Genomic DNA, 27,586 nt, shown 5'->3' with positions numbered 1-27,586 from the left:
AAAAAAACTCTGCGTGTCTGTGCGTAATAAAAAAATATGGACTCGTAAGAGTTAGTGAGAAGACCATAAAGCATGGGGGAGTTATCTGACAATAAATTGACAAAATGTTTTAAAACAGAAAAAAAAAAGTTTTGCAGCTTTTTTGCATGTGTATTATTGTTCTTGTATGAGTTTGTATAACATACTAATGAACTAAAATAAATTAAGTTAGAGGTTGCCTTGATTTTATTTGTACATTCTTTCGAAGGTGCTGTGAATAAGTTTAGACTTTATTGTCACTGTAGTCATACAGTGAAACTTTGTAATTGGTCCCATGAATGACTTGCTGAGTGTGAAAGTTTTACATATTTAAAAAGAAGTCAGATAAACCTATACACCATTTTATTGCATATAATCCTGGTAAGATGGTTAATTATCAATGTTTTAATGATTGTAATTACACCATTATGTAATCTGTATAGGTGTAGGCATGTGAATGATAACATGACATCATGTTTGGCTAATAATGCTGCAACCTACGTACGGTTTTACACACTCATTTACTGCACATTTACACAAACTATTTCTGCTTTAAAATATCTGCATATTGTAAAATTGTAAAATGCATTCATATTTTTCCGCCCTGCACTATCGCATTTAAAAGAGGATTAGAGCCACTGTAAACAATTTAATTTCAGATAAAACTTTCTGAAAGATAAAAATGTGAGAATTCTGAGATTAAATTCAGAATTCTGAGATAAAAGTCAGAATTTGTGGGGAAAAAAAGCCAAAGTTTTAAGATTAAAGTCAGAATTCAAGGGGGGGGAAATCAGACTCCAAACTTTCAGAAAAAAATGTGAGAATTCTGACATTAAATTCATAATTCTGAAATTAAAGTCAGAATTATGATATAAAATTCCGAATTCTGAGATTAAATTAAAAATTCTGAGGGAAAAAAAAACATCTGTAATTGTGGACATGGTGGGGAAGTGACTCTGTTTGAAGTTTTTTTGTTTTTTTTTTCGTCTCATGACCGAACAGTGTGACCCTTTCTGGAATTACATCCTGTGTACGGGGTGGGTCTCGCTGATCTTTGACCAGACGTGTGAACACGTAAAATGCAAACCCTTTCTTTATTAACGCATGTGACTGATTAATGTTTCCGGGCAATACTGCCATTATTGGAGATTCCTCTGAGTACTCCTCAGACTTGTGAGTTGCTTATCCTGTGCATATAAAATATTCATATATGTGTGTAGGAGTAAGGAGTAATATACTCAACGATCACTTGTTTAATAATTTGTTATTTTGTGGCATAATGCACATGTGCGTTTTTTATGTGTTTTTTTCCCTTGGCAGTCATAAAAATTAAAATCATTTATCCGATGCTTTTATTCAAAGCAACCTACGTAAATAATCTTGATCAAAAACATGTCCTCATGCTAAGAAATTCAAGAATACAATCAGTGTGATTCCATCATGGCGGTCCGTCTTTAATCAATTTTACTATTTCTCTATCTTGTAGTAAACAAGGATCTTCTTTTTAATTGGTTGAAAAAAGGGAAAAAAATGCAGGGAATGTTTTTTATTTCCTTTTTTCCCATGATTTCTTTTTCCTTCTTTTTCCTTTTTTTCTTGTTTGTTTGTTTGTTTGTTTGTTTGTTTGTTTGTTTGTTTAAGGACAACAAAGATGTACAACCTGGTCCATAAATATTAAAACACTCAAAATAAAAATACATTTTTAAAAATAAAAATATGTGTTTATAAAACTGTCTGCAATTCCTGATTGGTTATTTTGTCGAATCCCTTGAAAAGAAAGCCTTTTTCACATTTTGAGTTTTTTATTTTAAATTCAATGTGGTAATACAAAGAGGCAACTGCCAAAAGAACTCGTCTTTATTCCAATATTTATGCACCAGACTGTGTTCGAAATATGACTACGGATTGAATTTTGCATAATAAGACTTTATTTTCAGAATATGTTCCCACATCTCAGATAACAGTCTTTCATTTTTCCTGTGATTTCTTTGCTGACTTGCTGCATTTTGCGCTTAAGCAAGTCACAGGGGTGAGGCTACAGAATAGAATTACAGAAGTAAATAGTACTGTATCACTATTATGGACATGTAAAAAATTAATTTGAAAAAAAAAAAATAGGCCATGAGACTTTATAATATAATTTCAATAGATTTGTATATACATGAAATAATAGCTAGTAATGCAACAACAGGTTTAATGTTTTAAATTATTTACTTATGCAGACAGGTTGTTAGGTAGCAACAATATTTAACAACAATGTGTAATATAAAAATAAATATGTGTGTGTGTGTGTGTGTGTGTGTGTGTGTGTGTGTGTGTTCATATGAAAATCTAGGCCACTTTAAAAGCCTAGAGGAAAAGAGGTGGATATAGGTTGTTGTCCGTCTACTCAAGCAGGAGACACTGACGCTTGCATTGCGTGCACGCGTACACACTCACTCCCGCACACACATGACCCATTATCACACCGCTGTCCCGTGCTGTATTCAAACAAATCACCTGCTCCTCTATCAGCTATCCATCTTCCTCGGTGCTGTTAATCACGTTCGCAGCTGAGTGTTCGTGTTTCCTAGGTGTTTAACATGTCAGCGGACAAAGCACCATTCGCTGGCTGTCTCTCTATCTTCAGAGTCTTCATCCGTCCGTTCAACTGGAAAAAAACATTATCGTGTGTGTGTGTGTTGGAGAAAAGGGTCGTGGGTTGTAGAGCTCGGTGGGTGAAACGAAGGGCCCGGAGTACTGTAAATGCCATTGTCTATCTTTATCACTGAATGTGTTTGTTGAGTGGAAAGCACTGGAGAAAAATTAGCACAGGCACCATGCCGTGATTTTCCATCACCGGCACAGATAAAGAACGAGAAATAAATAAACCGTGAGGTACAGAAAGTGTTCTTGAAACACTGTTAGAAGTGCACTTGCCTTACCGCTTCGCTCCGCCTGCACCTGATTGTCCTTTGAAATAAACCAGGCGTGGCTGATTCAAACGTATTAGGAAGGAATAAAACACCAACAGTTGCAAAACTACCGCACATGTTTGTCGAATTAGCTTCACCTTTATTTTCCTCCTTGAAATTCCTCCTTGTCACTGAAACCTCTGATCATTAGGGATTTAAATCTGTTCAAAGGGCCATGAAAATTCAACTGAATTCAATATCAGCTCCGCTTCACTGAGTCATCCCTGACAAAGAGTTTGGCAAAAGAGCATGTTCACACAGCCTGTGTAAATAACATAAATCTCTGGATCTGCTTCTTTTTTCTTTTTTTTAAAGAACTGAGAAAAAAATCGGTGTGTTAAAAACAACAGGAAGGCTACAGTAACTCACACAACTACTGTTTACAGCCATGCAAAACCTATAAGGTCAAAGCTATAGGTGTGTAGCAGAAGTTCAAATCAGGTTCACCACCTGTTTGCCAAGAACAGGAATTTTATAGACTATAATGAGTAAAACTGGATAGTTTAAATCTTAAAAATTGAAGTTAATATTTTTCCCATGATAATAATAAAAATGTTTGAACCTCAAGGGTTTAAGTTCTATCTCGGGTCTGTACACATGACCCTGTACAGAATAAGCAGTATTGAGAATGAGTAAGATTAGAACAAGTGTGCAGGTGTTCCTAATAAAGTGGCCATCAGCGAGTCAATTTCCATAGTTCGAACATAACCCCAGATACGCTTATCATTTGTCAAACATCCTAAATATATCAAACACACTATCCTTATGATGAATCCAGAAATTTAGTTACCTTTCCCTAGTGAATTTGTGTTCATTTGCATGCTCAAAAATATGATTGGTTCTTGTATTTTGTAATACGTTAACGCTTTAAGGTTTGTATCTCCTATTTCAAGTATGCAACAGAACTGGTACGTTGGTCAATTTATTTAGTTTTATTAATTTAGAACACACACACACACACACACACACACACACACACACACACGATAACCTTTAGGGTTCTTAACATCCTTTAAAAAAAATCAATGGTTTAAAATTTATATCTCTGCTTGTCCACCATTGCTCTTTAGTACAAATTCTTTCCACTTACCCCTGCATTTCCTGGTAGTCTTTCTCCAACACACTTTCCTGTTGGATTAAATGGTTCTTGTGCCAAAAAGTTATGCTGAGTCAGCAGTTTGTGAAAGTTCTTCAGTTTTAAACATGCATTCTCACAAAGTGCTGTACTGTCACTGAAAATCAATTCGAGTTTAAGTGGTGTCGATAAACGTGGCATCATCCCAAGTCTTGTAATTGTTTCAGACATTGTTTTATCGCTCATTTCCTCTCTCCATGGCTTCTTGTTTGCTAGGAAGGTAACTGAATAGGAATTCGTTATGCATAATGAATACATGTCGTTCTAACCCAATAGAGAATCATGTAGGAATAAGAAAGTTTCAAATTATGGTTTCAATCAGGATTTGGAAAATGCAAGCTACTAAGATCATTAAATTTAATTTGTGAGGGAAAAAAAACTACGCAAGAAGTTGAGAATGATGTAGCTGAGGTTGACTGTCAGACCCAGAATTTACTCATCATGCATACATTGCTGCAATTTCTACATTTTCATAACTGTTTAAAGTTGCATAGTAATAGCGTTCATTAACCACTTATATGAAACAAAAAGAAAGTAAAAAAAAAAAAAAAACACGCCCCATCCTGGTTTAAATATCAAAATATTTGGGGCACCAAACCAATGTTCCAGATTCTGGTCTTGCACCAACTCCTTAAAGAACTGATTGGCTGCCATATTCACTGTCTCCATAAGGATTGTGTTTTTTCTTGGGAATGTTGAAAATCCATTGATCTGAGGGTACAAAGACAGCTTAGGACACCAATCTGGGAACACCACTGCAAGTGCCAACTCAAGTGTCAATTCAACGGTGTGCTCTAGGAGGTTAAATGAATGAAGAACATCAAGAACTCCACAGACAGGGTCCTGAGCTCAAGTTAGAACCGACAACCTAATTTATCATAGGTATACCTCAACTTTGAGAGACAAAATAAAAAAAAGAATCCAGAAAATCACATTGTGAGATTTAAAAAAAAATTATTTGCAAATTATGGTGAAAAACAAGCAAGATTTCTGGCTTTCACAGACCTGTAACTTTTTCTTTAAGAGGCTCCTCTGTCCTCCACTCATTACCTGTATTAATGGTATTTGTTATTAGTATAAAAGACACCTGTCCACAACCTCAAACAATCACACTCCAAACTCCACTATGGCCAAGACCAAAGAGCTGTCAAAGAACACCAGAAACAAAATTGTAGACCTGCACAAGGCTGGGAAGACTAAATCTGCAATAGGTAAGCAGCTTGGTGTAAAGAAATCAACTGTGGGAGTAATTATGAGAAAATGGAAGACAGATAAGACCACTGATAATCTCCCTCGATCTGAGGCTTCAGGCCAGATCTCACCCCATGGAGAGAGCTGGTACCATAGTAACAAAGGCTATCATCAGTTGCACACTGCGCCACCAGGGACTCAAATCCCGCATTTCCAGGCGTGTCCCCCTGCTTAAGCCAGTACATGTCCAGGGCCGTCTGAAGTTTGCTAGAGAGCATCTGGATGATCCAGAAGAGGATTTGGAGAATGTCATATGGTCAGATGAAACCAAAATAGCACGTGTTTGGAGGAGAAAGAATGCTGAGTTGCATCCAAGGACACTATACCTACTGTGAAGCATGGGGGTGGAAACATCATGCTTTGGGGCTGTTTTTCTGCAAAGAGACCAGGACGATTGATCCATGTAAAAGAAAGAATGAATGGGGCCATATATCATGAGAATTTGAGTGAAAACCTCCTTCCATCAGCAAGGGCATTGAAGATGAAACGTGGCTGGGTCTTTCAGCATGACAATGATCCCAAACACACCGCCCAGGGAACGAAGGAGTGGCTTCGTAAGAAGAATTTCAAGGTCCTGGAGTGGCCTAGCCAGTCTCCAGATCTCTAAATCCTGTAGAAAATCTTTGGAGGGAGTTGAAAGTCTGTGTTGCCCAGCGACAGCCCCAAAACATCAACAGGAATGGGCCAAAATACCAGCAACAGTGTGTGAAAACCTTGTGATGACTTACAAAAAATGTTTGACCTCTGCCATTGCCAACAAAGGGTATATAACAAAAAAAAGTATTGAAATTAAATTTGGTTATTGACCAAATACTTATTTTCCACCATAATTTGCAAAAAAAAATTCTTTTAAAAATACTACAATATGATTTTCTGGATTTTTTTTTCTTATTTTGTCTTTTATAGTTGAAGTATACCTATGATGAGAATTACAGGCCTCTTCATCTTTTTAAGTGAGAGAACTTGCACAATTGGTGGCTGAATAAATATTTGATTACCCCAGTGTATAAGGCAGCACCAGTTTGCATCCTATTTGTTTAATCCAGATGTAATAGGACTTTATTTTGTGTAATTCTAGATTCTGCTATGACCTGTGGTTATGCCTTGGCATCACTCCCACCCACCCATTGGTTGTATATTTCATCAACTATCCGTAACAAAACAGGATCTGTAAACCCAAGCTCTACTGTTGGTAAAATTCATCAGAAGTTCTGCCTTGAACAGAAAGTGTAGACAAATCAACCACAACATGCTCAACCAATTCCCATGGCTAAAACAACGCCCAGATGGTTTACATTGGTGCGGTTTGTCTCGGTAAAGCTTCTGCACCGCTCTTTTTGTTCTGGCAATCAGGAAGTGTCAATTCAGCCGATTTTCATTAACAAATAGAGATCCTTTTAAATACCCATCTCCTTCTTTGACGTAACATGCTTATTCTTTGCTATTCATCGCATTGCAGCGCATGCTTCCAATTTGGTACTTTTTATCAAAGTAAAATCAATGAGGTTGAGTCAGGGTGAATAAGATTGAATGGAAAACTGAAGGCAGGAATAGTGTGACCTTCTTGCTTTTCACCATCCATGCTTTGAGTTCTGCTGCTACAGAAGCTTGACAATGCTGGGCTTTGTGGGAAGCAAGGCCAACTTGCGTTAACATTTGACGTGAGTAGTACTGATGTCTCAGGACTACTTCAGGGAAGCAGGTATACTTTTCTGTTTATTGGTAATCCAGTTCGTTGAGCTGTTGCCTACTGGTTGGAGTATGCCCACTTCACACAAATCAGACAAGTGGACACTCCAGTTAGGTCCAAAAGTCCGGTAGAGTACTGGTTTTAAAGAAAAGTTCAAACAACATATATATATATATATATATATATATATATATATATATATATATATATGATTTTCATTTAAAAAAAAAAAAACACAAAACAGTGATCCAAACCTTGCGAGCTATATCTGATTTGGACAAAATGGACATAATCTTAATTAATTGCAATGATGCCCAAGCTGTCAAAATGCCGGTGATGCTCCTGCACCATCACATCATCATAAATACAGAGAACAACATTTACACACTATATACAGATGATATTAGACAAAGCTTAGAAAACTTTGAAATGACACAATAAAAAAATTTAAGGAATATGTATATGAGAAAAGAAGTAAGTACATTAATCAGTGATTTTTTTTTTTTTTTTTTGCTTTTGCTTTCACCAGTGGAAGAGTGAATATACTTTATGAATATGGAGTTTCTATTACATCAAGTGGTTTAAAATCAGATAGAGAATGATGTGGACGATGCTAATAAAGTGAGACCTTGCAGTATTTTTCTTTTATACACAGCAAGTTCTGGCCTCTTTGTGAGTTTATTTCAACTATGTTTGAGCGTATAAATGTGCGACCTTCGAATACACTCTGGAGTGGAGTTACGTAAAGCTCTTTGCTAGGAGTTGATGTTTCAATACTTTTCAGGAGATAAAACTAAAACACCCATGGAGTTACAATTATTTACCGTATAGAATAAAATGTTAAAACTACAAAGTAAAATCTACAGAATAAGTGTAAACAATCTCAAACAAAGTTCATTCTACAAAACAAAACAAAAAAAAGGATAAGGATAAAAAAAAAATGAAACTTCTGTCTTCCAGAATTGTGTTAACATGAAACAGACTGCTGAATTCCAATTACATTTCATTAATAAAACTCAAGAGGTTTTTCTGATTTGTCATGTAGAACCATGTAGTTACTTTTAAAACATGTCAATCTTACTGCTCCACAAATATGTCAATGCCGTCGCAAAAATGTAGAACAAATGTAGAGCAAAACGTGCATATTATTCTTTTTTGGTTACAGAAACAACTGAAAACAGATCACATGATCCTGTATATCTGTGCTATTTCTTTGCATAAGTTACCCTTTTTTTTGCATTTTTTTCTTAGTCATGCTCGTATTGTTGGTTAAAATGAAATAAAAATTCCTTATCGCCTATGTTGTGATGACAAAAAGGACATGTCACTCTCTACTGCACAATCCTGAGCCCCATTTTTGTTTATTTTAACATAGTAATGCAAAAAATGGCTAAAATGCTCTGGGCTTTAAGGGATACTCCGATATTGTCAAATTAAATAATATTTCTGACACAACATAAATTTGCAAATAACACCATGTGCACTGATCTGATCATGCCTTTTCTTTCTCTCTTTTGTTAATATTTTAAATTTCTGGTGCTCCTTACTTAATTCCCATCTGTACATAAAATCATCATGTACACATGCATAAAAAAAACTGTTTATTATTATTTTTTGCAACATTTATAAGATCAGATATTAAAAAATACACACAATGAACTGAAAAATAAATAAATAATTAAAAAATACACAAACTAGACATAGGATAGACAAAAGTCGAATGCAACAACCAAACTATACTACAAAATATTTCAGATAATATTGTTAAATTATATTGCACATTTTTTTATGATTTTTTTTTTGTTTTGTTTTGTTGCTTGTATGTTACATAATTAGTGAACTGGCTGCTGTAACATAACAATATCTCTTTAGGATTAACATCACCCCCGCCCCCTCTCTCTGTTCATCTATCTATCACTCATCCTGTGTTGTCCTGGTTCCTATAACACGGAACTTAAGGCACCCTGAATAGTACACACCAAGCACGGAGAGAACATGCAAGCTCCATGCTAACAGACAGGAGGTGAGATTTGAACCCTGACCCTGGAGGTATGGGACAACTTTCCTAACCACTGAGCCACATTGCCACTTGTATAATGTATAATTCTTTAAAATTCTACACTTTTTTTTGCTTTTTTTATAAGTTCACTACATTATAAATCTAAAAGTAGGACTTCTTTGAGTAGAATTTGAATTAAATATTAAAATGCAATATTTTCTTTTTTCCCATTTTTTTCCAGGCTGTTAGAACTCAAAACTCCAGCTTGTCATCTTTAGAAGATATACCATACAAAATGACCACGTGAATGGTTTTCCCAGGCCACCACACGTATATCATAACAATTACATCTTTGAGTAGTTGGGCCATAAACATTGACCGAAGATACCGCAAGAAAAGTCACACAGAGGGCACAGAGTGCAGCCCAAGAGAGCAGCGGAGGCCACCGCCTTCACGAATTCAACCACATATAAATAGGAAGCTGTCACTATGACAACGGATGAGGTGGAATCAGTGTAGAAGCGAGAATACAGGGAGGAAAGGTCAAACCACATACAGGTTTCCTGAAGAAAAGGAGAAAACAAAATATTGTAATAAAAACACGGGCTGAACTCAAATGACACACGAAAATGAGTTGTGTATCTTTGTATTACTGCGGGGGAAAATTATTTAAAAAAAACATATAACAAAGGTTAAGAGCTTTTGAAAGAGGGTTGCATGCTTTTGAATGCTTTGATTATTACAATGCCTTAAGGGTCGGTTGAGTTGATTGTAACATTTTCCGTGTAAGGAATTTAGAGAGTAAATTTAATTTTAAGTTAAAAAATAGAAAAGAAAGGAGGTTCCACTTAGGTGACATCGACCTGTACAACAAAAGACTCCAGTTTAATTGGAAAGAGCTGAGTGCTACAAATCTGATAAATGGGACTGCCAGAACCCAGATATAATCTAATGTGCAGAAAAGTAGGCTAATGAAAGAATTTATAAGCTTCTTAAAGAAGAAGCAATAATATACAATATAAAGCTAATACACTTTATTTTTTTAAACTATAAATGTAATAACACATTCATTAATCCTTGTTAACCCATCTCAACACTGTTTCTGCATTTTTGCTCCTAAATGAGTAACAGCTTGAATGAGTTGTTTAGCATAGACTTAATAATTAGATGAAATTATGTTTAATTAGCATCTAGAATAATGGCAGGCAGACATTAAGGACATTTGAATCATTCGCATAAAAGTCATTTCTATAATTTGTGGAACAAGGTTGTACGTTCAAAGTGAAGCAATTAGCTAAATTAATAATAGCAATAAAAAGAAAAAAGTAAGAACTTTCTGTCTTCTTGTGATCTTGAGAAAATTTGTTTATCTTGAATATTGCAAATGTTTTGTTCAGGGTTAATGTGCTCCACTAACAGGGTTAATGTTGAACTTAAATGTAACGAATAACCCACAGACAAAAAGGTTTCAGGAAACGGTGTTGAGTAGATTCCCAACATAAACGTAAAACACATATGATAATAAAATTTCATTTCTCTTTAACAAGCAGAAATGCTTTTGATTTTGTAGTTTTTTTTCAGTACTTAGCTTGTAAATTATGGATCCAAAATGTTGATGAATTGTTGTCATAAGCAACACTTCAGCAAGGATTAACTTTTTTTTTTTTTTTACATTTTTAAGACGTTACCCCTAGTTAGTTCACCCACAGCATTATTAATATTAATATCTGAACATGCAGTACATTATTAAGAAATGTCATTAGAACCTAATACAATAAAAGTTTTATTACAAGAAAATAATGAATTTTTCATTTTTTTTTTTTTTCTAAAGACATCAAAATAAATAGATAAATGTATTGCAAATAATAATAAATAGTTTATAAGTTTATATAAAAAATTTATCCAATCCGAGACATAAAAAAAAGAAAGAAAAAAAAACTTAAACTTAGTATAAAAACACTATAGTTTCTATAAGCTATTCACTTGAGTGTGGGCAAATCCAAAAAAAAAAAAAAAACTCTCATAATAGGGTTATTCTCAGATGTACATTCCTGGGATGTTTGTATTTTTTTTAGAGTTCATCTGGAAATCCACTTGTAGAAAAATATTGCGAATACAACACACTTCTCACGGATGTGGGATACAGGCCTTTTGAAGGACGTACCCACAAGGGGAGGTTAAAAAAAAAACATGGTTTTTATGCAATTACCAGCAAAAAAAAAGCTGTATAAAAGATTTTAAAGGGATTTTAAAATAATAAATTATTGAAAGATGGATTGGAGGATGGAAGCGAGTGCGAGATAGAGGAGGGAAAGAAAGGAGAGTGGGAGGTGATGAGATGATCTGACCATGCTGTGTGCACGATTACAAACCGATGATTAAAAAACATGTTTTAATGTCTGTTTTACTCTCCAACTGTCAGTATTAAACTTAACATCGGTGTGACATTAAAAAGAAAAAACACAAGCTCCTTCAATTAATATCGTACTAAGTACCAGTGATATTTTCTAACAAATTTAATTGGTTCTGTGTTTTGAAAATTGAAACAAAATAATTTAAAACACCACAACCATGACCAGACAGTTTCTATGAATGAATGAAAGCAGTAAATGCGCCCTAAGCATTGTCTTTGTTTGTGTGTCAGGCTTCATACTGTGTATACAGGACAAGAGCTTTAACTGATGTACAGAACGAACACCAGAACAGTGGAAAGAAGACTGGACAGCCATGATACTAAGTAAGAGTGGGAAATAATCATTCATTACAACCATGGTAAGCCAAAACGCATCTCATGGGAAACTTCATTATATAATCATTATATTTTCTTGGTCGTCTTTATCTATTTGGAGCTACAGAGTGGCGTAGTGATTAGCACAGTTGCCTTGCACCTCCAGGGTCCAGGTTTTGTGCGTGGAGTTTGCATGTTCTTCTTGTGCTTGGTGGGTTTCCTCTGGGTACTCCAATTTCTTCCCACAATCCAAAGACATGCTGGTTAGTCTAACTGGCATTTAAAAAATTGCCTGTAGTTTGTGTGCATTGGATTTTGTGCAATGGACTGGTACCCTATCCAGGGTGTATCCCGGCTCATGACCAAAGTCTCCTTCTTACAGTATCAGGATAAGCGGTAAAGAGGATGAATGAATGAAAAATTCATCTATTTTTAACATATTATTTTTTGAATCTGGGAGAAGCCTTCATATTCAGGTTATTTCCTTAACAATGCGTAAAGGAATAGCTCAAAGGTGATTGGAGACTGAAACAAAACAGGCGTTATTAGTGTATAATTAGTGCACATGATTAGATTAGGGAGCTACGGAGCCTCTAAAGTGACATAGTGGCTTTTTATTAATAAGGCATAGCCACGCATTTGTATACCAAGACCAAAGGTTAATATTTCGCAGCCTCAAACTAATTACAATAATGAGTCATGACGTTATTGTCTGAGGATTTTAACGTTATAACTGTGAGCTGTGCAATTTGCAGCAGTTCATTAAATAAACAAGGCTTTTCCCCTTTTTTTGTGAAATGATGACTCTATTGACATACTCATGTCAGGCATTTTTCTAAGATTGAAGTTTATTATTGTATAAAGCATTGGTTCTTTTGTTATACATTTATGACCACACCTTAAAAATGTCATCTTACTTCAGTGACTCTGAGAACTATGAAAAAAAAAAAAAAAGTAGGAAGAAAATGATGTCATGACAGATGGGTGAACAGGACATGGAGAAAAACAAAACGCAACAGCCAGACAAAGAAAGAGAAAATGAGGGCAAAGAGAACGAAGGAATGAAGGAAGGAGGGAACCATGAACAAAGTGAGGAGGGAGGGAAGGCACGGGATGGGGTCTCATCACTCTGCAGCTCCTGATCAATGCTGTGTGTTTCATAACGTCACTAACAAAATGGCCATGTTTCTCTCTCTCTCTCTCTCTCTCTCTCATTCACTCATGCACATACACACACACACACACACACCCTGCACGGGCCTCATGGTAACGATAAGCAAAGACAGCACGTCGGCCAGAAGCACTCCTCACAAATAGTGCGCAAAGGGGTCAAGGTGCAAGCATTTGAGCTGGAATGTTGGGTTGGGAAAAGGCAGGAGAGAGACGGAGTGACAGAGGAGGAGACGGAAGGGAAAGAGTGTGTGAGGGACAGGAAGGGAGAGTGTACGCAAATCCATGACTGTGCAGTATAAGAGCTGCCGTTTTTCCCCTCTGCAAGTCAGCTTTAACCTAATGATAAATGAAAATTCGAACCATGCAGCCAGAACATGAACGTATAATTTTGTGCGTCCGAAACATTGTGAATACTTTTCAGGGGACGGATCGTAACCAGATCGCTAGCCAAATCTTTCTGCAAGCTCCATGAAAAAGAAGGAATTTGGCTGATTATGTGCATAGTCTGGTTATTAGAGCTTTTACAAAAGCATACCTACACAGATTCTGCTATAAAATAAAATGACCACAGGTAGTAAGCTGAAAAATTACAAGCAGGCCTCAAATTTTTATCTACCTCTTATATATAGAGTATGTTGTAATGTCTTGCAATTAGATCTGCATTCGTTTTACGTTATGCCTTACATCTAGCTTTGTTCCTAGTTCACCGACTAAATAATTCTGAGACTTTGGTGAAATCTGCATGAAATGCTATTGGTTTATTAAAAGTCATGTCTGGCTGGAAGCTTTTCATCTGGTCTCTCATGATGATGTGTGGAAGGAAGGGATGCCATCCGAGTGTGTGTAGTGAGATGAGGATGTCATTAGGGTTGTAATGCCATGTCAAACATCATCAGAATGCGTAAGGAATGCCATCTCAGTGACTGTGGTTATTGGTGCAAGATGTGCTGGTTGAGATATTTAAGATTTGCATGCATAAGGAATGGCGTGTCTAAGAAATGGAGGAAACAAAACACCCAGTTCTGCAGTCAAAAATGCTTTGTTGCTATGAGAGCTCAAAGGAGACTAGAAGAGAGATGGAAGGCTTTACCAGTCTATACAAACACGGTGAGCAGAAAAGCATCCCGTACCATGTGCATCCTTAAGGTGGATGAGATAAAACATCAGGAAACTGCAAATCCTGGTAGGCAGGAACAATAATCTAAGACTTCAGCGGTAACATCTTGGACAGCTATAAAACAATTCTTTGAAGTAACATCCTTTAAGCTCCTTTAAGCCTACGAAACTAAAAAACATACTATTCCCGGATCACCAACCTTTCAAGCATCTTTGCACTACGATTGTTAGTAGATATGAAGACAAGTGCTTCTTGCAGGCACGAAGTGTTCTTCAAAATGGGATTTCCAAAGGAAAATCCCTTGGTCTACATTCTCTGCTAAGAACTAGATTACATGAGACGCACGAGAGCAACTTTGATCAAGTGATGCGTTTAAAAGGACAATGATTCATAAAGGACAATACAATGAAGATACTATTTCGTGGGATTTGCTTGATGGTTTCGTTGACAGCTGAGATCTCAGCAAGCATTAAAGCTTTAAACAAACTCCTGTAGTCAGATTCCAGCACTTAGCAGAGCTATCATGGTGCGATTTCTATAAATGTAGCGTGCCCTGAGCGTGCTGCTTCGTTTGGTACGTGGCCAAGTCAGCCGCAGGTTCATGGACACAGATACGAAAGGTCAGTGCCGTTAATAAAGCATGGGACACACTCTCTGGCCTAAATTACCCCAGCTAATTCTTCCCTGCGATCACTATGCGCCTGTGTCTGGAAGGTGAGCGCATTTTTGCGCATACCACTACCGGGTTGTCGGTGACGTGGGCTCTGCTGAATGCTTTCCTCGCTAAGGCTGAGGTCAGGCTGGGACAGAAGCACACAAAGTGGACACAAGTCATTACTTTTGTTTAATTTTAGCTGCATGTGCAGGGATGGCTCAGCAGTTGAGGTTTTGGGCTTATTGATTTGAGGGTTGAAATTTCAAATTCCAGTCGCTGCCAAGCCGCCGCTGTTGGACCCTCAAACCCTTGACTGCTGCAGGGGTGCTTGTAATACTTCTGATCCTTTGAACCTGGCTTTCCGGAAAGCTGGAACAAGTCAAAAGACATAATTTATTCAATTCTATAAGAACAGATAGCTTTTATTGAAGAATTCAGTAAATTGTAAAACATATTCCAGCATACTATTTTTTTTTTTACCTTCCCTGTTCCATCACTTTCTGGCTTATCGCTAACAGGACCATCTGTTTTTCAGTCTCCATGAAATGTAACCATAAACGGAGATAAAAAAAAAAAAAAAGCTCAAAATGTCAAACTATAGTAAATGCAAATTGCAATTGGCAAACTGGTCTTGTGTAGAAGGAATAAAACACATTGGTTTGTGCTATAGAAAAATAATAAGCTTTAGTGTAATGCTACATGTCGCACACCTATCATTGTTTTATTGCGTACTTAGCCAACCCTCACAACATATAGGCTATACAACATAATTACCAACATGCTAATCACAAACCTAATTAAATTTAGCAAGCACTCATATCAGCTCATATAGAACAGTACACAAATTGTGTTTAATCAATTTTATTCAATCTAATTTTACTACTCTGTTTAAATTATTTTTATCCTTTCAGTATTTAAAAAATGTCTGAATATTTGGTTTGCAAGCTAACTGCTACTAAATTAGCTTATTAAATATTTATCTAACCTGATTTGGTCAGGTATATTCTTATTCTTATTTCTTAATGTTCTTATTTTATTGTTTACTTATGACAAATCAAAACAAAACATTATTTAAGTTAGCTAGCTAGGTTTTGTAGCTTAGCTAATGTTTTCTAATAATCACCATGTTGTGCAGAAGCTGTTGCGCATATTTTGTGTGACTGCAAACCGTGTACACAAACATAAAACTCTTCATTTGCTTTTTATACACAACATACTGTACTGTATCTACCAACAGACAAAAATCTCCAGTCATACCACAACAACTCCAGGTTTGCATATTAGCTAGCTAGATAATTTAAGATTATTAAATTGGCTTGTTAGCTAGTTTAACGTCTACAAAGGTGAGTTAAAATGATCCACAATGTGGCTGTAGAATTTTCAAATATAATCACCTTGCTTCTCGATGGACTTTGTCCATCTGTCTTTCGTATTCCATCATTAAAAATGTTTTGGGCTGAGCTGTGAGCCACAAATGCACTGCTGTCTTCACTTCTTCATCAGAAGTGAATCGTCTTCCTTGTACGTCTGCTTTCAGGGGACCAACCATGTGTAAGTTAGATGGAGCGAGATTAGGACTTGCCAGAGAATTCCTTAACACCTCAAAACCACAACCACAATTCAACACAGAGGACCGTCTTAATGTTGGCAGAATGTTGACAGTGTGGGGCAGAGGTGTGCAGATGTGCATCGTCATGCGAGATCACGATGCACTCGGATAGCGGTCCTCTGTGTTTAATCTGAAGTTTAGGCTTCAGCTCTTCAATAAGTGTCTCACTGTAACAAGCACTGTTGATTGTTGAACCTTTTTCCTGATAATGTTCCAATACTGGCCCTTGAGAATTCCAGAAAACTGTAAGCATCAATTTTTCCTCGCTGTTTACTCTCAGGCTTGTAGTGATGCATCCATGTCTCATCACCAGTAATAATTCTTTTAAAAAAAATTTAAAGTATTGTTCCAAATTTTGTTCATTTATAATCAAACACTGTTTATGCTCTTCTGTGAGTTGTTTCCGCACCAGGTTCATCCTCAGACCAGGAAAAAAGGAATACCTGCATGCTGCTCTTCTTTCATGCGAATCACAAGTAAGGCATCCATTTTTTTTGCTCGCAGCGCAGTTACAAATGAACTGATGTAACACATGCACACTGCACAACATTGACAGGGGAACAATAATCTTGAACGGAAAGCTCTGATCAGAGCAACAGAAGTTTTAATATAACCGGATAATTTTTTATTCACCCTCAACCATTAATGGAATCTAGCAGCGTTAGATATTTAAAAAACATTCTTCAGTTCTGGGTTACTTTTAAATTATACGTATCACTAGGGCTAGTTTTCTCAGTATGTCCTCATTCACGAGAAATAACATCACATGTTCCGGGTTGACTCGAACAGTCCCGGGACGGTTTAAGCAACATTTGAGAATTTCTGATTTTTTTCTAGCAATAAGCAAAATGTTAGACAACAGGATATTTCTGTGCGACACATCAGTACAGCATCATAATAAACATGATCACATGAGGTGTGGAATTTTATTGTCCTTATTATAACTTACCATTATGAAACACTAGCCAAGTTTCAAGCTGGCAGGCTGGAGAATCAGTGCCTTCTGCCAGGACTATACTTAGAAAATTACACCATTTCTCAGCTCAGTGCCCTAGAAAACATCCCATGAAGAGACTGAATGACACGATGTACCACACCCTGTCTTTCGTTTTCTATCCAGGTTTCTTTAAATCTCTGTGAAACGTGAGGATCAATGATGCAATATGGGTCCAGGTTATTTTTAAGAAAGATTTGGTGATGAACGCTATGTCTTTGGCAGCTTCTCTCAGTCTCACATCCTGAAGAGCAGACGTTTGTCCGTGCCACGCTATTTATGTCACACTGGCCTATCCTGAATCGGCTCCACTTCGAACTGGACATTGTGCGCCTCTCTCTCTCTCGCTCTCTCCCTCTGTTTTTGTGTCTGTCTGTCTCTTATGTAAGAGGTGGATGACAGTCAGATTGTCCTCTCTGTAACCCTCATTCGTCTCAATGTTATCTTTATGTTCCATGCCATTTCTTCATTTTGTAAATTATAACTGTCTGATTGTTAGTGTGGCTTGTAAACAGTGCGGTATTCACAGCCGCTATTGATGAATAAAGCAGACTATATGATTCTCTCAGAAGCTTTTTAAAGGAGTTGTTTGTGACTTTTTAACACCCTATGTTATGGTAATGAAAAACAAAGACAAGTGACAACGTCTTCCTTCCCCTTATACCTACAGACTCCGCTAAAGTACACAATAATTGGGTAGAGGACCTCTTCATCAGCTTCTTTTCGAAGGAAAAGAGGTAGCGCTGAACGGCTTGGCTTGGGCCCAGGCTCATGCATTATATCAACCAATAGAAAACAGTAAATCAAGCCAAACTGAAATATGTGTGGGGTAATTTTTGCATTTGATGCAAACGACTGCACCTTTACATGTATGGTATTTGGGTAATATACAAAGCTTGCATGTGAACTGTGATAAAATTTTGCAATCAACAAACATTTTACGTTACCAGAAATCTAGAGCTGCTGTAATGTTTGTCAAAGGTAGTTTTTTTCCAGATAACTAACGAAGAGTGTGCTCCTTTTACTTCAGCTGGGAGACGGAGAGTATGAGGGATTCATGAAGGGGAAAATATTTTAGGCAGATATTTAGCAGCAACAAAAATCCAAGGGGTGGGGCTGGACCTAATCCAACTCCGTCTGTAACCCTAGCCCTTACCCTAACCATAACCCTTATCCACTAGGCACTCTCCAACATGGAAAAACACACTTAATAACACACTTCTTCAGACTGAAACTTACTGAATTTTCTCCACACCCCTTGGTCTTTTGGATCACACCCCTCAAAGGAGGAGGTGCTGGACCAGGTCCAACTCCATCACTTGAATTTTTAGATTTATTCCATCCAGGTAAGAGAAGCTGAATCAGATCTGAGTCCTCCCCCCTTGGTTTTTTTTTTTTTTAATTGACTCTGTCCAGGTAGGAGGAGTGGGATCTGGTCCAACTCCATCACCTGGACTTTTGGATCACCCTCTGGATTTTTCAAGTGACTCTGTATAGGTGAGAGGAAGGTTTGACTCCGCCCCCTGGACCTTTGGAATGATTTCATCCAGGTATGAGGAGATGGATCAGGTCTGAAGCCTTCCCCCGGAATTTTTAAGTGACTCCATATAGGTAGGAGGAGGTGGATCAGGTCTGATTGCACCCACCCAAGTTTTGGATTAACTTCATCCAGGTAGGATAAAATAGATTAGGTTTGACTCCACCTCTGGACTTTTGGAGATGAATCAGGTCCAGTTCTACCCCCTGGATTTTTTTAATGATTTCATCCAGGTATGAGGAGATGGATCAGTTCTGATGTTAACCCTGGAACTTTTGGATCTGTGGTACTTGTAAAACAGAACCTATAAACAAATAACGGGTTATAAGAAATTACCTGTGTGGTGGAAACCTGTTGTATCACTCACTTTTATCAGAGTTTAGTCTGATATTAGAAATTGATATTGGATTCTATTTCACAGTAAGGAAAATGTTAGCTATGATAGCTAAAGGCCGTAAGACTTTATCGTGGACATTTTATGTGAAAGCGATATCGACTACATTTCTAAACAGTTAAAAGCACATTTTGGATTATCTAAACTTAGCGTTATTTACAGAAATTGTGGCCTGTTGTGTTTTATATATAATTTTATAGAGACACATGGATGATGCTTGGGTGGCATGCTATGGCATGTGAAGTGACCCTAATTGACAGAGTGGAAAATTGCTAAGTTAAACTGGACACTATGGTGCATGAGGCTGGAATATGTTGGAAATGTCGGACTTGCCAGAACTGAAGCCACACTGGAACCGGCAAAGCTTTTCTGTTTGCACTGCGTTCACTCGGACAGTGCTGGGATTCTGGGCAGACAGTCGGCACACTGTACCAAACTGCCAGCCAGGCTAATTTATTTGTTTGCCTACAGCCTACTGATGGGGGTGATTTTTAGACCAAAGACTTGTGTGCTTTAAGTGTAAAAAGAAGTGCTTTGGATTCAAATAGACATGACTAGCAGTAATATTTCACACTGTTATCAGCCGGTTCAAATTTGTTCCCTACATATAGACGAATACCAGCAGGTTGTTTTGTGAGAGTAGGTTTTTTGGGAAGGTCGTTCTAGAGATATTACACTTAGACAAATGTTCCTGGCAGAATTAAATGCCAGAGAAAAGGTCTGGCTGAAATGAATCCTCAAAAAGAATGGGTTCATTGAGCGTTAATGTTTGATAGCGCACTTTCAGTGGGCATGTTTGGGATTAAAGGAGCTGTTTTGTTGTTTATTTTGCCCTCTGCTGCCTGTGAAGGGAATTGCAATTGAAAGGAAAATATCGCATAAATGCAAAAACATGGCATCCTTTCATGACTAGGAACAAAAAACAGAAAAGGCACTAAAATTATTACAAGATGTTGGCTGTTGAAGTTGATGTCTCCTTACGGCTGCTGTCTTTTTGGAGTTTTACGTTTCTTCCTGTGTTTTTTTTTTCTGGGTTTTCTTTCAAGTTTCCATTCACCTCCTACAAAACATGCCAGTTGCTGGATTTGGGGCTCTAAATCACCCTCAAGTGTGTGAATGTCTATGTGAAGCCATGTGAATCACTGGTGTCCTTTCCAGGCCCTATTCCAGCCTTACAGATGCTGTTCCTGGGATAGGCTTTTCTGCCATCCAGATCCAGGCCACAATAAAACACTAACTGAAGCTAAAGGAATAAATAAACACCACAAAGTATACAGGGATGGATTTATTCTTTTTAAAATAGTGCAAATAAATGCATACAAAATAAGGCATACAGTACATATAATAACACATTTAATCAAAATGCACACGAAACATTTATGTGATTTTTTTTTTTACATGTTTTGGAGAGCTCTGCTGGATTTGTAGTGAATTGCAATCACAAATACAAACACAATATTCTATTCACACTCACTATTCTGTGTTAACCTTTAATTAAAAAAATATATTGCAAGGATTTATTTCAGTGTGCATGGAAGGCAATTTTTTAACAAGAAAATTAATAAAAAATAATCTTGAAACAGTGAGGCACTGGACCTCTAATGCATGATAATACTGTAAATGCCATTTTGTTTTTAAGATATGTTAAAAAATACGAGATTATTTCAGGTCCAGAAACAGGAGGAAATAACACTGAAATTGCATCATGATTTTGATTGTTCATTGTTTCAAGAATAACAAAAATCTACCACATTCATTATTGTTATCATATATACAGTATGTTTTAAACAGGGCATTCATCTTCAGTGCCATGGCAGACAAAAGGAAACCAGAAAAATGTGTCATATGTAATATCACTAAGAAAATTTCACACACCTTGATCAATTTATAAAGGGGCTTGATAAATCTGTTCATTATGTACATTTATGTAAAGTAGATGGTAAAAAGTAGATTGGTTTACTCTCATGCTCACTCATTCCCCATGCCGCTTATCTTGTATGCGGTCACTGGTGGCCCTGAGCCTATCCACAAGGCAGGGTACAAACACTCATACACACACTACAGGCAATTCAGAAATGTCAGTTGGCCTACTTTGTGTGTCTTTGGACTGTGGGAGGAAACAAGAGTACATGAAGGAAACCCACAAAAGCACAAGGAAAACATGTAGACGCTACGAACAGGAATCAAACCCACACTCTCAAGGCGACAGAGCTAACCACTACATCACCATGCTGCCCACATTGGGGTACATTTTGCATAAAGAAATGTATCAGTTCTAAAAATAAACCATAATTTTGTCCACTCTTCAGGCCACAAGCTTCAGAATTTCGAAGGTCGCATTCTTATATGTCTGTGTACACATACAGTATTTGCTTATTATCATACAGATTTGATAGATAAGACTACTACAAGAGTGACTGACATCAGTTCTTACACACAGAAACTTATGTTTCATGTTACGTTGTGCTTTAATGTTATATATTATGTGTTATAGTAATGTCAAATCATGAAACATAACATAAAATATATCATAACATAGCATAACCTAACATAAAACGTAATATAAAACATATTTCATTGAGTGTTAGGAAAGCTTTGGCATGTGTGATATCAAATAATTTAGCTACTGGTTCATATGGAAGTACTAATCTGACTATGGTTCTTTTATAAAAAATAAAATGTTATAGAGATGAAAGAAATATAGTCCGATAAGCAGGTGGTGAAAGTAGTGCTGGATGTTGGGCTGGATATTGTGCTTCTTGGAGTACAACTCATTCTAGTGTCAGTAAAAGACAGATACTTGCAGTTATTACCTACATGCATGGAAAAATAAAATTTCCATTTAATTATAGACCCGAAACACAAACCAGACTCAGAGAAACACCTAGTGAGTCATACTGCCTACAGGTATTTCATAATCAGTGGCATAAAAGCTGTACAGTTTTGACTTGACAGAAAAAAAAAATCTGTTTCAAGGTTGTAAGTTTGTCTTAATTCTCTCATTTCTCTATTTGGCTTCTTCTATAAGTAATAATAATAATAATAATAATAATAATAATTGTTTTTACAACTGTATTTTACAAAGAAAAAGCTAATAAAAAGCTCTGTTCTGATATTTCGATTTTATCTGAATGATAGTCTTCAGATGCTAGTTTTTTTTTTAGTTGATATGTTATAATATATTGTTGTCTATTCTAGTGATGAAATCATTCCAAAAATCATAAAATGTTATGATATGGGTCTGTTTGCATGTTCGCCCCTGTGTTTGGAGGGTTTCCTCTGTGTACCCCAGTTTCCTCCCACAGACCATAGACGTGCCGATTAGTTTTGGTTATTCAGAATATTTGGTGTTCCCAAAATTGACCAAAAAGTGTGTGTGTGTGTGTGTGTGTGTGTGTGTATGTGTGTATGTGCCTTGTGATTGATTGTCCAGACTTTACCCTGCCTCATGGCCTCTGTCTCCTGGGATCTGCACCAGGCCTTTCGACTCTGTACACAGAATGAAGCAGAATAGTTAATGAGTGAGATGAGTGATGTGTGTGTGTGTGTGTGTGTGTGTGCCCTGCGATGGATTGCCACCTCGTCCAGGGTGTACCCTGTTTTGGGCCCCAAGTCTCCTGGGACAGGCTACAGACCCACGCGACCCTGTAAACAGGATAAAGCAGTATAGACGTTGACAAATTATTATAACAATTGTCACCTAGTGACCTTTAGAGCAATTTGCTGTTTAAATTAAATGGATTTATATTTGTATGTTGGAATTTTCCTTAAATTTTTTACCAAACTGTATAAGAGGTGTCTTTTTTTTCTTAGACCTTTCACAAAGACTCTGGCTTTTTAATTTTTTTTATGTATAAAATAATAATTCTCAGTGTGCAGGATTGCAACACCATTTAAAAATGTAAACGTTGAGTGTGTGGCTGTGTGTGTGTGTGTGTTGCATAAATCTGCCACGTTGACTGCAATACTCAAACCTCTTTCAGTTTACTTCAGTTGTAAGTGTGCACCTCAGGGATAAATCCGAAATATTATCAAACACCCTTTAAACCTTCACTACACCTGGAATAATATAACCCTATGAGTAGTGCACTCACAAGTCCACTAGGTAGCGGTTTAGGCTTGACTACTGGGAAAAGTAGTTAGCGAAACATACGTCTTTGTTTAACAATACTGATAGTTAATAATGAGGTGTGTTTATACAGATTTTTGTATATATGTATAAAACGATAAATAAACGATTTAGGTCAAATAATTTCCTGTGTTATATACTCTCTAACAGCGCACGTTTTGCTCCTTTGCTTAATGCAAATCCAAAATCGTAGTACAGTGCACTACAACTAGTCTATTTTACTACCGCTGTAGGGAGGTAGTATAGGGCGTTAGGGGTGATTTGGAATTTAGCCCTAGCCGTGCAGTTATGCGCTGATCCAAAATGGCGTTCGTGTAACTTACGTTTGTGGGCCATTTTAAGTGTTTACAATTTCTCTTAAAATAGGATAATACACAAAATAAAAAAAAATTACTTTGAAATTGATTTATTTTACACAATTCGTAGAACATAACCGCAAGACAAGCTTTATAAGCTTAAAATGCCCGCTGTAGCTCAGGCGGTCCCATGGTGTAATGGTTAGCACTCTGGACTTTGAATCCAGCGATCCGAGTTCAAATCTCGGTGGGACCTCGTCCTTTTCTAATCATTACAACAAGATCCAATTAAATAATGTCTGGATAAAACAAGATAATCTGATGTTAAAAACATAAACCCGAGTGCTACAATAAGAAGGTATTTTTGTTTTAATCACTCAGATGATGTTCCAAACTTTTTAATGTCTATCCATAATGCTTATCCTGTGTAGGGTTGTGAAGGGTCTGGGCAATATCAAAGGGAGCTCAGGGTATAAAGGCGAGGAACACGAGGCACAAATTGAACCATAGAGGTGCAAGGCGACAGTACTAAACCACTGTGCCGCCTACTTCGTTTAGGATTAAAGCAAATTACTTTAAAAGTATTTCCTATAAAGGGGCAGCAGGTTGCCATAGGGGTTAGAACTGTGGCCTCTCATCGCCAGGCTCGAGGGTTCAAGTCCTGCTGTTTGGGTTTTCTCAAACAGTCTAAAGATATGCAAGTTACACTAACTGTCATTTCCAAATTGCCAGGAGTGGAGCCACGATGGACTGACACACTGACCAGAGTGTGTAGAGAGTTCCCTGGGATAGGCTCCAGGACTCTGCATAGAATCAGTGATAAAAAAAGATGGAATAAGTGAGATGAGATTCTGATTCGTTTATTATCATTTTGCAAGTACAACAAAATTGAAGGCGAAGGTAAAAATTATACTGAAAATAATAATAGATAATTAAATTAAAATAAAATAATAATAATAGTTAAGATATACAGTACACACACAATCACACATTTACACATACTTACACATACATAGTGCCACATGTTCTTGTAAACATAAACATTGATAAACATTGTAATGACAGTTATTGCACATATTCAGACTGGTGTTCAGTATAATTTGTAACCATAGATAATGATAATTATTGCACTTGTTTGAAACAAAAGTAATGATAGTTATTGCATCTATTTGAGACTGGTGTCCAGTATAACAATAGCTTTTGAGTAGAAGCGATTTAACTGGCTGATTGTTTTTGTTCGAACTGAGCTGTAACACCTGGCTGAGGGCAGGAGTTCAGACAAATAGTGTGATGTGTGGGATGAGTTCTTCTAAATATTTTTTTACCTTCCCGAGGCCATGTAAAGTGTAAAAAGAGTGTTATGTACCTATAGTACATTCATGGTACTAAAAGCCATTAAAACATTTATTTATATGAATATGTATTGTTTGTTTTTTAAATTATTTTCCATCTTGATAGAAATATAGAAATGTTAATTTTGATGTGGTCAGTGCAATGACAGCGGTGGCATCATTACTGCAGAGTTTCTTTATAGATGTAACATGTTATGGGCCTTAAATATACAGAAACATGGAAATTTTAATGACATGATAAGGTGTATAATTAAACTATTTATGTGCTTTTGAATAGCTTCAAGGTTTCTTGTTTGAATAAATGAAAAGCTGTTTCCTGTCCTTGATGGCAGCTCTGTGTGCAAATTATTGTTCTCCGGCTCTAATCAAGCATTTAATGAACTGCATAAATATACAAACACATTACAATATATACTCCATAACCTTTTTTTTTTTAGTCATTAACATAATTTAAATTAAGATAAAAATAAATATAATTGATGATATTTTACTGAAAACTGAGCAGCTTTATCCTGATGTGAGGCTAAAATATTTCAGAGTTAAAAAAATATTAAAAAATAAATAAATATAAATAAATATATACAAATTAATATCATATTTAACATATATTAATTATTTAATTGGTTAAGCTCATTATTTATCTTTTTTCTGGCAGATTCAATCTTCTAAGTTTCTCTAGGTTTCTCTAGAAAATACCCGGACGTGACCTCCTCCCTTTTAAAGCGTGAACTGGGCTTATCAGCAGCATGGCCACTGGTCTATGGAACAGTGCAAACAAAACAGGGAAGGAATTCATGTATGACATCATAGTTTTTATGCCAAGCCAACATTCAATGCCATCTACTTCCCACAATAATGTCTTCAAGCATGATATGATCTAAACATTTATATCAAATTCCATTGGGTGCATTTTGCAAGTGACCCAAAATAACTGACTTCCTCATGAGTAGAACCCATGAGATGCAATGCGAAAGTTGTTCAGATCAAAGAACTTTAAATGTGTACTGGGTTTCATGTGCGGATGTGCAAGTGTGTATTTCTGCAGAACAATTTCTGTCATACGGTATTACCCAAATGAGGGTGGGTTCCCTGTTGAGTCTGGTTACTCTCAAGGGTTCTATCTCCTATTGCCACCTCAGTGAGTCTTTCCTTGAGTATCGCCCTCGGCTTGCTCATCAAGGACTATCTAATTATTTTGGTTCATAGACATTTTTCACATTTCATATACATTTCCATAATTTTCTTTTATTGTGTTGGGACAATATCAATTGTTAAAAGCATTATACAAAATCTCATGTAAGGGCCCTGTGCCACCTGAGCCCTAGCCGCTCAGTTGTCCTAATGGCATCAGATTCCAAACTCTGTGATGATTTTCTTGACTTTTTAATAATTTAAGAACCCCCCAAAAGCTCCAGATCCTGGAAAAAAAACAACAACTATAGTTAACTATAGCAAATAACGGTCAGCAGGCCCATCCTACGCCATCGCCACCTAAATGCAGGCAGTGGGCACAGTGGACACTTTAAAAGTGGACATACCAATACAGTTATATTATGGTATAATTTTAGAATAGACAGAATAGGAGAGCCCCTTATTATTAGTGCCCTGACCACATTATGACAACATAGGATTGATGTCATAGTCCTTGGCGAACAATTGGGTCCTTCACACACAATATGTCATCAGCACTATTAGAGTGATGATGACGTAATAGCCATGACTCCTCATGTTAAGGTCGTAGTGCTTGGGCCCGAATAATAATAATTTGCGACATCGCTCATATAACATTTGTCTATTTACATTTACATTTAGTCATTTGGCAGACGCTCTTATCCAGAGCGACTTTTTTTTATTTTTTTTTTTTATCTCAGTACACATCTGAGCAGTTGAGGGTTAAGGGCCTTGCTCATGGGCCCAACAGTGGCAACTTGGTGGTTGTGGGGTTTGAACCTAGGATCTTCCGAACCGTAGTCCAATGCCTTAACCACTGAGCTACCCCTGGCCCCATTTTTGTACAATGGACATTATTTAAAAAAAAAAAAAAAAAAAAGTCTGTAGCGTTTACGTTATTGTTAAAAATTGAATTTGACGATTGAACATCTATCTAATTTTTAAACAGAGCCCAGAATAGGCCTCTTAAATAAAATCATAATAAATCTCATAAACTTTACTTCTCATGTTATGCTACAACGAAATTGTAAAAAGTTATACTCTTTAAAGACATTGATATTTAGTATAGGTTAGTATCTACTACATTAAATATAACTTATACTTTCTAGCAAAGCACACCTCAACCAAATGGTAGAGACAGCTCAATTAGGTGACATTTGATGCATTTTAATACAATATTATAGCTTAAAACGTGCTGTACCAAATGTTAAGCAGAATATTAATTGTGTCCCAATGGAACATTGTATAGTATTTTATTAATTTTAAAAGTTAAAAGCAAGATGACTGTAAGGACATTTTTAAATATATAATTTGTCCTTCATTTTTAACTATAAAATCTTGGCACATGTCACATGAAAAAAAAAAAATTATTTGCACTGTTGATT

The 27,586-nt window shown here is 36.6% G+C and overlaps 1 long non-coding RNA gene and 1 other non-coding gene across 2 annotated transcripts; one reads left to right on the top strand and one right to left on the bottom strand.

The window, feature by feature from the left end:
- Positions 1 to 12,737: 12,737 nt before the first annotated feature.
- Positions 12,738 to 17,540, bottom strand: LOC128510678 (uncharacterized). The gene is made up of 3 exons (XR_008356125.1): positions 17,279 to 17,540; positions 15,201 to 15,256; positions 12,738 to 15,089 (listed from the first exon to the last, which is right to left on the bottom strand). It is a non-coding gene; the product is annotated as an uncharacterized LOC128510678 (long non-coding RNA).
- A 6,323-nt stretch (positions 17,541 to 23,863) lies between these two features.
- Positions 23,864 to 23,935, top strand: trnaq-uug (transfer RNA glutamine (anticodon UUG)). Its single transcript has one exon. It is a non-coding gene; the product is annotated as a tRNA-Gln (tRNA).
- The last annotated feature ends 3,651 nt before the right edge of the window (positions 23,936 to 27,586 follow it).

This window comes from Clarias gariepinus, chromosome 22 (genome assembly GCF_024256425.1).
Source record: "Clarias gariepinus isolate MV-2021 ecotype Netherlands chromosome 22, CGAR_prim_01v2, whole genome shotgun sequence".
Taxonomy (NCBI): domain Eukaryota; kingdom Metazoa; phylum Chordata; class Actinopteri; order Siluriformes; family Clariidae; genus Clarias; species Clarias gariepinus.
Note: the sequence above shows the minus strand (reverse complement) of the source record. Positions and strands in the feature narration are given on the sequence as shown.